At 45.7% G+C, this 16,388-nt stretch overlaps 1 protein-coding gene across 12 annotated transcripts in view; it reads left to right on the forward strand.

The window, feature by feature from the left end:
* GSKIP (GSK3B interacting protein) overlaps positions 1-16,388 on the forward strand; it is a 480,402-nt gene that overhangs the window by 275,897 nt on the left and 188,117 nt on the right. The window lies entirely within an intron of this gene.

A 16,388-nucleotide genomic window follows, 5' to 3' on the forward strand; every position in this document is an offset into this window, starting at 1 on the left:
GCTTGGTGTAGATGCTACGCCTACCCCTCCTTGTTTTTTTCGACCTCTTTGGCCCGAGGTTTTTCCTCTTCCTCGGCCTCTGGTTTTCTTTCCACTGTTCAGCCGACCCTCCATGCCCAATAGTCTCATCTCCTCTAAAAAATTCAACTTTCTAGAGGGCTGTTGTTCACCCTCACTCTCTGTAGTGTCCACATCAGAGGAGGATACATCAGTAGGGATATCAGTAGTTCCAGTTGCAGGTGCGGGTAGGTTTTTGCAAAGGTTATCAAAACGTTTTGCAAAAGTCAATACTCTTCCCTGTTCATAATCCTGCTTATCTCTAATGAACTTCCTTTGTTTCCTTAATTTAATTTCCTCCTCATGTTTTGTATCCACTCTCATATATATAAATGTTAACTATGAATTCAAGTTACAATTAACACGTACAATGTCTAATTTGCATCAAATTGAACATTCATCCATGACATCGTTAATCGTGTAGTATACAGCAAACTTGCAATCTTCATTTACCTAAACATTAATTAAAACTTTGCTTACATTGTGCGTTGAGTTTCCATTCTCTCTGTGACAGATGACCAACCGCTTTGAAAGACAGCTCTAGTAGTAGAAACCGGACTTTCCAATATCCGCTTTCAATATAGTGAATCTTATCAATTCATTCTGCATATTAGACACAATGTGTGCTTCAAATTTTTAGTGTGGATGATTGAAGGCCAATAAAAATGAGACCCTTTATCCAGTGTTCACAGCGAGCCACTGCGAGTTTTGTTTCTCAGGGTGCACCTGCCACATAAATGAACAATCTTCATGGCTGTGCAGTGAAATACACTGAAATATTTCAAGTATTCCGCATAGCAAAATATTTGCTCCCATTGTAACGCGCTTGATGACACCAAATTTAAACATTTATGGATTATTTCACAGATGCGCCTAGTCGAGGTGCAGACAGGCTCAAATGGACCTGTACGGCAATAGGGCAATGCTCAGAGAAAAAACCCATTGTGTAGGGCAGTTCTTGGGGTAAAGTGCGGCAACTTTTGATGTCAAAAAACTGAATTTGAATACACATTAGGAAAGCAGAATTTTGCACCTTGACCCCAATACTCATCCTCATGTTTAAAAATGCAGGCAAGTGTAATTTTTGGCAATTTAGGTCTGCCTCCCTGAAAACCGGACACAGGTTTTTTGTTTTGGGCATATTATAGGTTGGCACTAATTGGGTACTGTGATGATAAAAGCCAATGCTGGGCTTCACAGGCCCCAGGCCATTCCACAAGTCTGGTTCGGTGATGTCTTCTTTTTTATTATTGTGCTAGGGCAGACACAAGTGTGAAATCAAGAGGGCTAATGCCCCCTTTCCCTGACAACCCACAGCTCACTGGGAAATGGCCATTTGCCTTCTGAAGGCCCTCATTGTCTGTACTCTCCACAGTAAATGGCTGCATCACATAAGCCTGAAACTGTGTGATGTACGCACGCTTGCAGATTTTATTTACAAGGTGCTTGTGTGAAACAATTCTGTGATGTGAACACCAGTAGTGTATTACACAGAGGTGCCTGGTTGTCTTGTGCATGGTAAGATTTTTTCAAGCATCAGGGTGTTGTAATTGTTGCAGACTCCTTGATTTCGGGAACAAGTGGTGTTTAGAACAAATGTTGAAAACAAGAAAAGGGGGTCTTGTTTCAAAATGGGGGCGAGCATGGGTACAACTTTAAAGTGAGAGTGCCACTGCCTGGAAACCAACGCATTCATTGATTTTGTCCATTGCTTAAATGATTACCTTTGTGACTATGCAACTTGTCTCAACATTAAGGCATGCGCCTAGTTCCCAACACCTGATAAGTATGTTTTTATTGTATTTATTTTTTTATAACGTGCCTAATACCATACCAGAGTTCGGTTTCTAAGCACGGACCCGGGATTCAAACTGTTGCTTTGCGTTGCAAGATCTTGCTTCGAAGACCAGCGCATTGACCCTGTGCTTAGTAGCTAATTGCTACCCACATTGACTGCAGTTTATAAACTTTCAAACTTATTTCTGTAATTTTACTTGACGCCAGGGGACCACTCCGGTGGTGATAGTGTGCGGTACAAATATCCTTTAACATTAACATGTGGAGGTGTTTACAGCATGGAATACAGATGCATGCATGTTTGTAGAAGATGAGAAGCTGTGGGTTAATAGAGGTGACATGGGTGGACCGGGAAGGGGCACCAAGGGGGTAAAAGGTTACTGAAAGGATCTATTTCGCACCAGGACGTGTGCACTGTTGCACCCAGGGCCCCATGTGCAATGAACTTTAAAAAATAATAATAATTAAAAAAAAATGAAATCGCTAGAATTCATTTGTCGTGCAAGTTTCGTTTTGAAAGGCTTACTGGCTTATGTGTGGATATATTACGTCAATCATCTTAATTTCTGCACTGATTTGACTTTGATTTGATATTTGTAAGATGCCTATCCAACAAATAGTCTCACCAGGCGCCACTATTTGTAAGATGCCTATCCAACAAATAGTCTCACCAGGCGCCACAAGACAAAGTGGGTATGGAAACAAGGGGAGTAACTAAACACTAACCATAAATAAACAATGGTACTACTAGGCTTCATCACATTCATAGTGCAGTTGGAAGTGAAGGAGAGGGGGAAGGGCAGTGGGAGGGTGGTGGACCAAGGTATGGGCAGGTGCTACTGGGAGCCCAGAAGGAGGGTCAGGGGGTTGGGGGGGGGGGGGAGTGCCAGCGGAGGAGGCTACTGGCTAAGTGCTTGGGAGGAGGTGTGCCAAGGGGTGAATGCCCTGCCACCCGGGAGTCGGGCAATGGGACCAGAGGGCAGTGCTGAGGGGGGTGGGTGCTGGTGTTGTCTTGGCAGAGGGTTTAATAGCCTGTAAGATTCGTGAAGGAGCAGGCGCTAGTCACAGTGGCTGTGGGTGACGACCGGGAGCCAGTGAAGAGATTTTAAAGCTGGAGAAATGCAGTTCCTGGGCTTCAGGCCAAGGTTAAATCTCAGAGCCCTTTGCTGTATTAGTTGAAGGGGGCAAAGGGAGGAAAGAGGCAGGTTGAGGAACAAGCTAATTGAGGAAGAGGCTCTTGCAGTAGTCCAGCATGGAATTGCCAGAGCTCAGACGTTGAAAGGTGAGAAAAGGGAGAATGCCTTCAATAAGGTGAAGTTGAAAGTGTGCCTTTTTGCAAAGGTTCAAGATGTGAATGAAAGAGAGGTGTCTTGCATCACCCCAAGATTTTTGCCTTCACTAGATTGTGAGTGTAGAGGGCCCAAGTAAGGCGGCCTGTGAGCTGGAGGGAAACTGGGTGCAGCGGTCCTAATCAGAAGGATCTGTTTTACTGGCATTAAGACCGAGCTCCTTGTCAGCGCGCCAAGCCCGAGTACCTGTCAGACAATCGGGAATGTGAGCGAGAGGAAGAGGAGGTAGTAGAGTGTAGCTTGAAGAATAACTGCGTTATTAGCATAACACGCATAGTAGAGGTGGACATCAGGTGTCCTAAACCTTAGCTCTGTTTCAGTCTGCAGCCGATTAGCAATATTCTGACTATACTGCGAAGTTAGACTCTATCCTAAAAGACCCCCATTAATATTTTTATTTTATTGAGCATTTGTAAGGTGCTTTAATTGTTTCAAACTGCCACAAGGCTAAATGGGATACGAACAGGGGAAATAATGATAGCAACAGCAGTAACTATACAGTCATGGTCCTACTAGGCCTTGTTGTATTCGGACGTGCAAGTGCAATTGAGAAGTGCACTGGATGGGGATGAAGGGAGGAGCAGAGGAGTAGACAGGTGCTGCAGGAGGGACTGGCAAGGACATGCGAACGGGAGCCAAGGAGGAGAACCTCAGGCTATGAGCAAGTACAGGCAACTCACATGGGTGGGTGGTTGAGCCACTAAGCAAGGGCCCACAGGGCAGGGTAGGGGTGCTGGAATTGACAGGGTGGAAGGACCTGGTATTGTGTAAGATTCACAAGGGTCAGCCCGCCGCTCACAGCGGCAGTGGGAGGATTAGCTGGGAAAGGAAAGGGTTAAAGAACCGCTTCGTTTTTAGTCGTTTCTGGAATTTAAGGAGGTCCTGATAAAGTCTAAGGGGGGGGGGCAGGGAGGTTGTTTCAAAGCCCAGGAGAGACCTGGCCCCCACTTTCTGCAGCATTTTTTTTCTACACTAAACCTTTCAAACTGGCTTTATTTAAAGAAAAGAAAAAATGAATTGTGACGAGCGATGCACATCATTTGAAGTCAACCTTTCAACAAGTTTGAGTTTGGCAGTGCACACCTCTATCGCAATGTTCTGTGGCCAGCACAGTCAATGTCAGATCTTTAACAAAATCGAAATCCATCGGCTGGAAAATTGGCTTTGCCACCCACTGTTGGCTTCTTTTGGTAAACTCCCTGTTGAAAGGGAGAGTGTTACGCTCACCTGGCTCCCACAGGGGCGTCGGTCGGACCCGGACAGCTGCGGTCTCCACCCACGTGATGCGTAGTGCAGCGATGACTGACTGGATCTGCCCTCCTAATCTTGTCTGATTAACCCGTAGAAATATTCTCCTGCAAGTGGAGAGATAGATTTAGCCACTTTTGGATTCAAGTGATGGCACCCCCACAGTCCTCCCCAACTAATCACCTCCGAAATGCCCTCAGAGCAATCTCACCTTATATTCTTGAAAGGTGAGCTCTCCATCCTGCGTGGATTTGCAGGGGCGCGTCGATTCCAGTTACTTCACTGGTTTGAAGGCTTGGGAGAGTTCCAGAGAGTATTGACTCTGAGGTTCCTGGTGAGGACCAGTAAGTATTGAGTTCATAGAGTTCAATATGTCCGATGTTCACTCTTGTTCCCACCCTTCCTTTCTTGTCTTGCAGCTGGCTCATGAAAAGATGCTCTTGTGGCAGCTGGTGGCGCTCAGGTAAGAGTCTGTATTACCCGGCGCTGTCCGGTAAATGTTGCACGTGGAAATCGTGTTTTGTCTCTCTTTACAGATGCGGCACGTGAAAATATGGAGAGTCACAAAAGGATGCCTCCGGTGGTAAATCAGGTAAGTATATGGTGGTAACAATTATATTTGTTGGTTCCCTCGGCTCACCTTGTGGTTTTCTTTTGTCTCCTAGGTGCCAAAGTTCGGCGAAGAAATGATGGAGGCAGCGCCGACCCGAAGGATGCTGTGAAGACTGGTGAGTATGGCGCGGCGCTGCAGCTGGAGGTGCGGCACGTGCAGAAATGATGTTCTTTGCAGGTCCGGAGACGAGATGGATCCAGAATCAGGTGTGGAACAGAAATAAGTTTGTTTTCTAACCTTGTCCCTTTCTTTCCTCTTTGTTTTAGGAGCTCCGGATTCGAGGCGGGCATGGCAGAAGACTGGATGCAGGCTGCAGGCACGGTGAGCGTTACGCTGCTGGATGCAGAATAACGCGAAGCGTGTGTTGCTGGTCGGGCGTGGTTTAAATAGCCTCAAAAGTAGTCCCAGGTAAGAAGTTCCTAGAACCACACCCGAGTAAAAAATAGTCCCTGTAGAAAAACAGTCCCTTTCAGGCTTCATGTTGATTGGAGTCATTTGCAGCATGGTCTGCCTGAGGTAAGTAATGACTATGAGCCTGGCTCCTTAGGCGCCAGGACTGAACCCAGATAGCCCCTAGCCGGGGCTGCTGAGGTTTTACTAAATGTCTAGATGCCTGCTCCTGGGGCTGATGGGCTTGGTCCAGATGCCTAGGGGTAGGCATCATGACAGAGAGTCCCGAATGTTCCTGCAGTTTTTGATTCTCTGCCAACTTTCTAGTTAATTGCAAGTACATCCAGTCTTGTTCTGGCCTCCTTACAATCTGTGGCAAAATGCAAGCTTTTAGGCCTGTACTTTAGGCACATATTATCGAACAGCTCCAAATCTCCAGTGTGGCAGAATTCGGTGAGTCCCCTCATGCCACTTGAAAGCATTTGGTCATACACAATCTTCGACAGCTGCTTGAGGAGGAGGCTGGCACCAACCACCATTTGTTACGCTCCTGCTCCTCGCTCAATGGTCCATGTGCACATTTGTGTAAATGTTCAATTCCCATGAGTGTTTGTTTGAACAATGGTGCATCAATTAATGCCCCCCCCCCCCAGAGGATCAGATCTACTGTTCCATTGAGTTTTTTGACCTCCAGCAAAGATGTGATCAGCTTAACATGTTTTCTGTAGCCTTTTTGTTGCCAGCAGCTGTAAAACGTGCCCTACATCAGAGTGGTGCTGTATGTGTGGGAACTGCTCTCGCATGACCTTGGCTATTCACTTGTGCATGTCGGTTGTGTAAGGAAGGCATGGTATCAAAGTAAGACAGACATGTGATACTTTATCAGGGGTGTGAAAACCAAAATCTACGATGGGCGCAAGCTACGACCATCAAAAATACAGTCGTACTGGAGTCTAATCAAAAGGGCTGTACTAAAAAAAAAATTGCCAATCATTACCTCACAAAAAGAAGTGTTTACAAAATAAGTCAGGATGTTAATCCGTGGGCCTCCCTTCCCCAAGGCGGGTCACTGAAGCACAGCACACTTCTGGGCTTCTTTGGCCCGAGGTCAGTTTCCTTCGCCAACATCAAGGCCTTCTGTGCCCAAGTCTCTTTTCTGCAAAAGCTCTTTTCTGCAAAAGCTCTTTTCTGCAAAAGCTCTTTTCTGCAAAAGCTCTTTTCTGCAAAAATCTCTTCCGTCAGAGGACCTGATGTACCACAGACCAAGAAAAGATTCACGTTGGGCGATTTACTCTTCACCCAGGATCCCCCTCAGCCGGGCTCCGATCCTTCTTTCACAGTTAACCTCCCTCAGTCGGGTTCAGACCAACTTCGATTTGTAGGCATCCCTCGGTTGGGTTCACATTTGCCACAACAATCTACTCGGGTGTGTTACTCTTCAGTCAGGATCCGCCTCTTCCAGGCTCAGACCCTTTTTTCACAATTTGTCCCCCTTAGCCGGGCTCAGACCAACTTCAGTTTACAGGCAATCGAAGACTTTTGCGTGTGCACGGGATTCAACGCAACCCACTGCAGGACCATTTCGATTTTATAGTTCAATAGTTCTTCCCTGCTCAGAAGGGTGGGGGGGGGGTGCACCAAACGGACCTTAGAGTGAGCATCCACGCTGGACCACTCTGTATCTGGTACTAATCTTGGTTTCACAAAGTTCAATTGTATTCAGTTTCTCTTTCTTCATACAGTGTTGCTGCTTGCAACCTTGAGCATAAGTCTGTTCTGCTATCAATTTCTCCTACTCACTGGCTGCGCTGAACTCCTTGGCGTTGCTTTGCTGTCTGAGTCAAGGACGGTACCACAGTGGGAATAGCTTCTCCCCGCCCTGGCTATCCATGTGGGAGGGCCCCGTGTACCGCTGACGCAGGCTGCACTGTTCTTAAGCTACAATTCCTGGTCCCCTGGGGTTTCTTGAAAGTCGCGGTTCTGGGTTGAAAAGTCCCAGGGCAATTCCCTCCTTGTCGTCCTCTATGCTTTTGCCGCCTTTCTCCTCAGTTTAAACTGCTGTCGGAATGGCTGCTTCCTTGTGTTTTTTGCCTTGCTCGGTGTGCTTTCCTGCTCCGCCTTTCATGCATGTGGGGAAGTGTAATGGGAGTCAGGTGTGTGTAGTTATCAGTAAATGCCTGACTGTCTGACCCTTGTGTTGGGACATGTCAGTTATACGGCTCTGGTGTTAGTCTGTTCTCGCTCACGATGAATTGTCCGTGAGAAAGTGTTCATGTCAGAAAATCAAGCGGATAGGGGGACTGTAGGGGGGGGTTTCTAGGTATCCTACCTCGTAGGATGGGGAAAAGGTATTCTAAAGAAGGGGATACTGTGTCTCGCCCTTCAGTGTCTCACTTCCACACCCCGAAGACCCCCATCCATGTGATCCTCCCACACTGGTCCACCCCCAGGAACTGGATCCAATAGCGATGGCTTTGTCCTGACCACCTGGATGATAGATCCCTGGGGACTAGCAGGTGAGACCCTCTGGTTTCTCAAAGTTGCCATCAGGCGTATTTGCATTCCTCTGGATTGCAGAAGGTCAATGGATTTAATGAACCCATATTTTTCCATTGCAACCGAGGATGTACATTCAGGCACTTGCACGATGACTGAACTCACAATTCTTTTTTTTTTGTTTCATTGTCTTGGAAGTGGTAGTGGTATTTGCAGTATTTAGCAGAAAACCTGGATTGTCGCACTGTCCATCTGCTTGCCTGAGCCTTTTTCCATCGAAGGCATTGTCCAAAGAGCTATGTTAGTGTGTCCATGCTTGGCTAATGGCTGGGAACAAGAATTCCTTCTGATAGCTGCTGTATTGGGTTTTATTCTGGGTTTTTGCAAGGGAATCAAGTGTCACAAATGTACAGAAACTTGACATTTTACTGAACGTTGATCCGCTAAACAGCAAAGCAGATGTACAAAGTACATTTCCAGCAGGCCCTATTCCAAGCATAGGTTGAGCAGATCATGAAAATGTTTTCTGGTTGTGTACACAGCTACCCGCCATCTTCACAGTTGTGCCTTTAACTATACGAGTAAAGTTCACCAATGGCTCCCCACAAATGTGTGATCAAATCTAATTTTCATAATCTAAATGAGGCAGCAGTCGAATACAATGTGTTTTGGCTCCCGTAACAGCCAATCGTCCTGTAGTACGATGGTTTGCGATTCCATGGTGGTGAATAAGTCCTCAACACTCTGGAAGAGTGAAATCCAGATCACAAGCACAATGTTCGATTACTTGCGAAGTTGCTTCACTTATCTCTGACATTTCCAGATTTTACAAATGTAATGGGGAAAGAGTGAACATTCTCTTTCTTAGATTGTAATTTTTTAGCAGGTGTAGATTGTGTGAGCGGTTCCGCAAGCAGTTTGGAGAAATTGTCTGTTATTTCTGTCTCTTCGGGGTGACGTTTTGTACTGCAACAATGATCCATGCTTACTTTCAATGAGTCACTGGTGACATTCCCTTCAGACTCTGGACACTGGACATCTGCAACGCGGCTCTGAATCTTGGATCGACCATGCTGAGCTTCAGAAAGTAGCTGCTCCCAATTGACATTGGTTTGGCAAGCCACATCATTAGTTTGTGTTGTCTGCGTCTTCATGCTCCTTCTTCCTAGGTCTCTAATGGATGAAACGAAACATGCTTAATTTTTTGTACATATACAAAATATGCGAATGACAACCTCAATGTCAAATCAATACAAAATACCATAAACCACTTATTTAAAACCAACATTTGTCATTATTTACACTTTTTTTTTTCCCCTGAATTTTCCTTGGAACATTCGATTCCGATTTGGTGACCACAGGACTGAGCTGAATAAAACGCGTTTTGAAATTGTATCAACTATGCAATTTCATGCAATTTGCTCTTCAACTTCATTTACAGATGCAAATCTAGAAATATAACCAATTTCATTCTGGTAAAGATTAGAAAATTATTTATAACTTTTTAAATTTATAAATCTAATTTAAAAAAATTATAAGATTATTAAACAAGGTAATGTTGAAATCATTGATCTCACAAACTACATTTAGAGACTGTTGATCTAATGATTGTCGACCTTACGATATCAGTTAAAAATGTATAAAAAGATGCGGTTAATCATTTGATTACAATTTTGTCAGTGTTCGACTGTGTATATGTAACATTTCAAAAAGACCGATTTAAAAGTCTACCCTATAACCTTCAGCGATGTCGCCAGGAGTTGGTGTGTGATCATCCTGCAAGACACATTCATTTAATAATTTGACATTTTTTTGTAACGGTTACAATCTTAAACATACAGCTAAAGTTTATGAGCAAAAACATACTCCATTCATATAGTTAACGAAAGTGTCTGTAATTCAGTAACAAAGTAGGTTTTTATGAAGCTTTTCTTTAATTGTGGCATTTGTTTCTGTGATAAATTAGGTTGTTCTAATGCTTTGCAATTTGCAGCCAGTATTTCAAAATTTAAAAAAAACAATTAAATTCGATAAATTCTTGGTAGTTATACCTCATCCACCATACCGGTTGTAGTAGAATAGTTTGTTGTAGAAGTTCCTACCTTCCCCTATATCAAAGTAATAGCAACGAGAAAAATCCAAAAACAATTGCCCACAAAAGATTGTCAATATTTACATAGAAGCCTACATGCTACTTAGACAGATTTCTGGGTTCTATGCACTTGTTGGATTTCCAGTTATTGCAACAACAATCCATACTAATAGTCACTCATCTGCATACACCTCTCAAACTACTTCCACAGCAATGCAGTGCACTATCTTGATAGTTTCATGCTCAACCATACTAACCACCCACCTTCCCTCCTTGCATTCCAGATCCGACTGAGCGCCTCGAGACCACACTCGTGGCATCTTTGCGCTTTAACTTTGTTTCAAAGGCTAAAATTATACAGACCAATAATCAATATTTCCGTTGAACTTAAATATTTTCTATAGTCTCATCTGGATTGGTGAGTGAGGTTGCTGTTGGCTCGTGGTAGATGTACAGTCTCGGTCCTTTAATTGATACATATATTACGACCATTGTTAAATACAAAATGTACATTACTATTATAAATAAAACCACATCAAAAGTGATAAAGTAAGTTTATGTGCAAGTCACCCGGCCTCACCATGTGGATGTTCGATGCGTCTGTGGTTTCCTATGTGGTAACGGTCTGTACTTCCATCAGTGCGGTCCACGTAAACACAGGCATGGTAATAGACACATTTAACAAAATGACCTATTTGTAAATGACGCATTGTACGTTTTTCGAGAAGGCCTGCATGACGCCAAACTATTAGTGTATCTCTAAACTAGGCTGACACAAAGTGATCTACAGTTATTGTATACACTTTAATTGTGTCATTTGTTTTAGCGAGAAATACATTAAGGTTATTGATCTAATGCTTTGCAATTTAATGACCGTATTGCAAATTATTTAAAAATGAATATAACTCAATACATTCTCAGTTGTCATGCCTCCTCCAGAGCGGTGCAGTACAAGAATAGTACATTGTAATTTTAATAATAAAGATGTAAAGGCAAAATAAATCAAAAACAGAATTTACATGCAAAAGATGGTCAATATTTACATAGAAGGCTATATGCAACTTAATGTCTGGGTAGAGATGCACTTGGTTGGATTTCCAAAAATATCACCAACCATCCCCCTCCCACTCTCCCATGTACTTGCGTGTTCTCAATGTCACTGGGCCTAGTAAGATCACTGTTTTGTTCTCCTCTGTTCCCCTCCCTTGCCTTGTCACGCTCTGAAACACTTGTGTACGAGCGCGATAGAAATAAAATATCAATATCATACTAATAAACTCCCTCCTCTGCATACACCTCTCAAGCCAACTCAACAGCACTACAGTCTGCTCTCTTGCTCTTTTCCCGCTCTACCCTACTAACCACCCGGCACCACTCTTCGCATTACAGATCCGGCTGATGCCCTGGAGACCACACAAGTGGCATTGCAACTCTAAAATAGTACATAATAATAAATATAAATTGAACTTTAACCAATAGATATTTTGTATAGTCGCATCTGAAGGATGAGTATAAAAAAATGACTTGAAAGGTTAGTGAGGTTACTGTTGACTCTGGAATAGTGGTAGATGTACAATCCTGGTCCTTTCATTGTTGTATATATTCATACTAGTGTTAAATAGAATATTTACATTAGTATAAATTTGACCACTTGAAAAGCAATAAGGTAAGTTTGTGTGCAAGTCACTCCCCCTCACCAGGGGGATGTTGGGCGTATCTGTGGTTACCTGCATGCTAACGGTCTGTACTTCCATTGGTGTGGTCTACGGAAACGCAGAGATGGTAATCGACACAAATATCCAATATCCAAACAACTTTATTCGGCCAAGAAATGACCATCAAAGTACATCCTACAAAAACATTTCTAAAAATAAGAATATGGTTCTGATACACGGTTGCATAGAATTAGCAGCAAAGAAAACTACAGAGCAGTACAGACAATCCACCCCCTCCAATGGAAACCCTAAGCAGATCTTTGGGCCCATAATCAAGTCACACCATCCCCTTGCCTCCTCCAACACCCATGGCGCCTCGGGCCTAAGGCAGTCAAATTAGCACCTGAAAGGAAGCTGTTGCTAGGAAAGGCCCCAGTCTTTACTATGGCAAAACTAACGGGGGCGACAGAGCTGAGAGGAGGGGGCATGCTGATAGAAATCCCACTCTTTGATAACTTTCCTGCCCATCCACTACACCCCCAAACCCTGTGTGCTATACTATGGTCCCAAAAAGTCAATTTGATGCTGTCCAGGGAGTTTTTGCCCATGCTGGTAATTCTGCTGCACCCCACCAAAGCCTCTCTACGTACAAACGGGCAGCCTCCAGTGGTGTTTAGCCAGAATAGGCATTTGTTGCGTAAAGCGTCCCTTGGCTCTGGCTTGTCTACTGCCAGTTTGGGCACCCCCTGAAGAAAGACTGTTGTACAGTTGGATTTTCCTGGTTCCGGCAACTTGAGCTGAACCCCAGACTTCCATGGACCCTGGGCTTTGGATTCGGTGCAGTCGGAGACCTTGGGGGCAGAGGCCTGTGCCTGTATTTGGTCAACGGCAGTCCCTTTGGGGGAGGTCAGAACCAGGGGGACCTCAACAGGTAGACAAACCAGGGGACTTTCCAGGAGTGGGCACGTATACCCTTCGTCTGCTGGGGTGCTGATCATGGGTTCCACCACTTGAACAGTTCCATCTCCCTTCCTTTGGGCCTCTAGCAGAGTGTATAACAGATCCTTAATGATGGCCAGTTCCGCCAGAACTTGAGTGCACCCACACCCCCTATGCAAGGGCGCTTCCTCAGTGGGTTGGTCAGAGGTCACGTTGGGCTCATGGTTACTCACAGCAGGTGTTTTATTTTGGTAAATGGCCTTGACCGACCGAAATGGGGACACACCAAGGGGGGGGGCTACCCCCTGAACTTATAAATGAAGATATATCGCTCCACGAACTACTGTGTGAGTGTGAGGAGTTTAAGGAGGAATTGCCCCTTTGGGCAGATTGGGCAGTTAGTGTCAATCTGTCCCCCGCAGCCAAAGCAGATGAAATGGAGGTGGCCGGCCGGGGCCCGGAGGGTAAAACAACCAGACTCTGTGCGGGTAAGGGGGAGGGCTCTACCCTTGGACTATCCAGAAGATGACGGATCTCATTGAGCAGGAGGTGGGTATCCCCAAACTTTACGGGTGCTGTAGCCTCATGGATGGTTCCTGGAGCACAATGTGTTGTCAAGGCAGCTAAGGGACCTGCTATCCGATTCCTCTTTAGCTGTCTGATTTTCCTCTTGGCACCGGGAGGGGGACCCGGGCCAAGCTCGGGCCCAAAAAACACAAGGGGTGCAGGGGCTGGGGTCCCCCCCAGTGTCTTGGGCAGGGTGGACCGACATAAGGCCCCAGAGAGAGGGCTCAAGAGTAGGGCAGAAAAGGTGCCAGGTAGGAATGGACTCCTAGGTTACCTCCTTTGCCGACAACATACGGCAGCAGCTTCCATACGGTGAGCAGGGTCTTCAAAACTCCAACCTCCCACTGTTCAATGATGGTGTGAATTCACTGCAGGCAAACAAGGGGTACAACGCTGCCCCTCTGCGGCCCGCGAACACCCCTGCGGGACGCAAACACCCGTCGCCCTTTCCCCGCGGGCTTCACAAATAACAAATTGACATATTTTGTAAAAGACGCGATGTATGTTTTTTTTCTCGAAGACTCACATTGCACCAAACTATTATTGTTTCTCTAAACTAGGGCTACACAAACTAGTTAGTATTGTTTAAACCACAGTACATTGTGCAAAGAAGGCAACTTATGCAGTAAAATATCATTGGATGTATTCCACAACTCTAAGCCGTTCATTATTCAGTCTATTTCAGGGGTGCACAACTGATTTTGACAGAGGGCCGAAAGTACCCTACATGATGGCTATAGTGGGCCGAAAAGTAAATGTGGGTGGGGCGGTAGGTGGCGTGGCAGGAGGCTTTTTCAACCCCTAATTTTTATTAAACACTATGCCCCATAGCCCCCACCTCTCAAGCAAACACTATGCCCCATGGCTCCCACCCCTCATGCAAACACTATGCGCCAAGACACCCACCCCTCAAGCAAACACTATGCCCCATGACACCATCCCTCATGCAAACACTATGCCCAATGACACCCACCCCTCATGCAAACACTATGCGCCAAGACACCCACCCCTCAAGCAAACACTATGCCCCATGCCACCAAGCATGCACCATGCATACATACTCATACAGACCCCAACCCTGCATACAAACTAACAAGCATACACCATGCACCCATACAGACCCGAACCCCCACCCCAACTCAGCACACAAACCCACAAGCATACACCATGAACCCATACAGACCCGAACCCCCCACCCCCAACTCAGCACACAAACCCACAATCATACACCATGCACCCATACAGACCCGAACCCCCCCCAACTCAGCACACAAACCCACAAGCATACACCATGCACCCATACAGACCCGAGCCCCCCACCCCCAACTCAGCACACAAACCCACAAGCATGCACGCATACAGACCCGGACCCTGGACCCCCCACCCCCACATCTCAACATGCACTGAACGTGCACACAACAACAAACATTTAGGCAGACCCGACCCCTCCAACCCCCCCCCCCAGCATCTCAACATACGCATCACTTGCACACCAACACACTCGGGCAGACCCGACACACACCCCACCCCCGCCATCTCAACACACACTGCACTTGCACACAAAAACATTCAAGCAGGCCCGACACCCCCCACCCCCGCCGCATCTCAACACACACTGCACTTGCACACAAAAACATTCAAGCAGGCCCGACACCCCCCACCCCCTCCGCATCTCAACACACACTGCACTTGCACACAAAAACATTCAAGCAGACCCGACAAACCCCCCCACCTCAACATACACTGCAGACATACAAATACAAACACACCCATACACACCCAACACACCCCCCCCACCTCAGCATCTCAACATACATACAAAAACAAAAAACACAGTCAGGACGGACCACAGACAGACACACACACACACAGCCCCCCCACCATGTACTCACCCAGACGTGCTGGAACGCTGGCGAGTCTTCTGGCACTAGGGCTGGCGTGGCCAGCAAGGCTGAAATGGCTTCCGGCATCAACCCTTACTGGCCACGCCAGCCGTAGTGCTGGCACTCCATTGGTGTAGCACACACGCACTACGTGGCTCTTAGGAGCTCCGTGGTTCATGTGCACTGAACCAATGAAGGCAAGTGTTTTGTCCGGCCCGGAAGACCGCAAAGACTTTCCAAATGGAGGGCGGCCGATGCTGCTGCTTGCGGGCCGCCCTCCATTAGGAAAGTCTTTGTGTCTCGCGGGCCGGACAAAACGGCATGGCGGGCCGCAACTGGCCCGCGTGCCGTATGTTGTGCACCCATGGTCTATTTCAATGTATTGACTGATCATTTGATAAACATATTGAATTTTTTTTTTTAAATAAAAAAGTCAAGTACATTAAAAAAATGATCTGCCTACACTAATCGCCTGGGTCAGCGTGTACTAAAATTCAGTAGGAACTGCATTGGGAAGTAATTTGCGATGGTGTCTGGGGCGACCCACTTTAGTGAAATTTCACTATTCGTATTTATCTTCAGAGAAGTGCATGCTGCAGACTAATTCGATTGCATATCACGTCAGCCAACAGCCAAGACATTGTTGGCTCCGCTTTCAATCTCGGACACTGGAAATCTGTAGTTAGACGACCATTTTTTAACTAAATTGATAACCTTCGTAAAGACATGCAGCCTGTTTTTTTCACTTTTGTCATGGCTGAAATTAGGGCAACCGAAAACGATACATGAAGGCATTTTGGGATTTTCTTTGTGTTTAAAAAAAAAAAAAATAATAAAAATAATTAAAAAAAATAAAAAGACCCAGAATTACTATCCAAAAAAATGTCAGTGAGTACATCAAACATCACATTGCATTGATAATAAAGGTACATTTTAAAAAATTCCACCTAAAGCAAACATGCACTGTGAAATATTACAGTTGGAAGCAATACTCTGTAATGTTATGTGATATGTCAACTATAGCGCACCTTTACACAATGTTTTCTAGGTGCCACAAGACAAGGGAGGGAAGATGGGTTGGGGAAACAAGACAAACGATCTTACTATGCCTTGTCATTCGGATCGTGCAAGTGCGACAATGCCAAGTGTAGTGGGAAGGGAGATTGCGGGGGGGGCGCTTGGTGTAAGGGAGAGTGTAGGAGGTAGTGGGATCAGGGCAGCATGGCACTGAGTAAGTGCAGCTAGACCACAGCGGCTCTGGCTAAGTGCAAGGAGGTCGGAGGGCTGTAGGAGTTAGTTACA

This window comes from Ambystoma mexicanum, chromosome 14 (genome assembly GCF_040938575.1).
Source record: "Ambystoma mexicanum isolate Mex_15411 chromosome 14, UKY_AmexF1_1, whole genome shotgun sequence".
In the NCBI taxonomy this organism is placed as follows: domain Eukaryota; kingdom Metazoa; phylum Chordata; class Amphibia; order Caudata; family Ambystomatidae; genus Ambystoma; species Ambystoma mexicanum.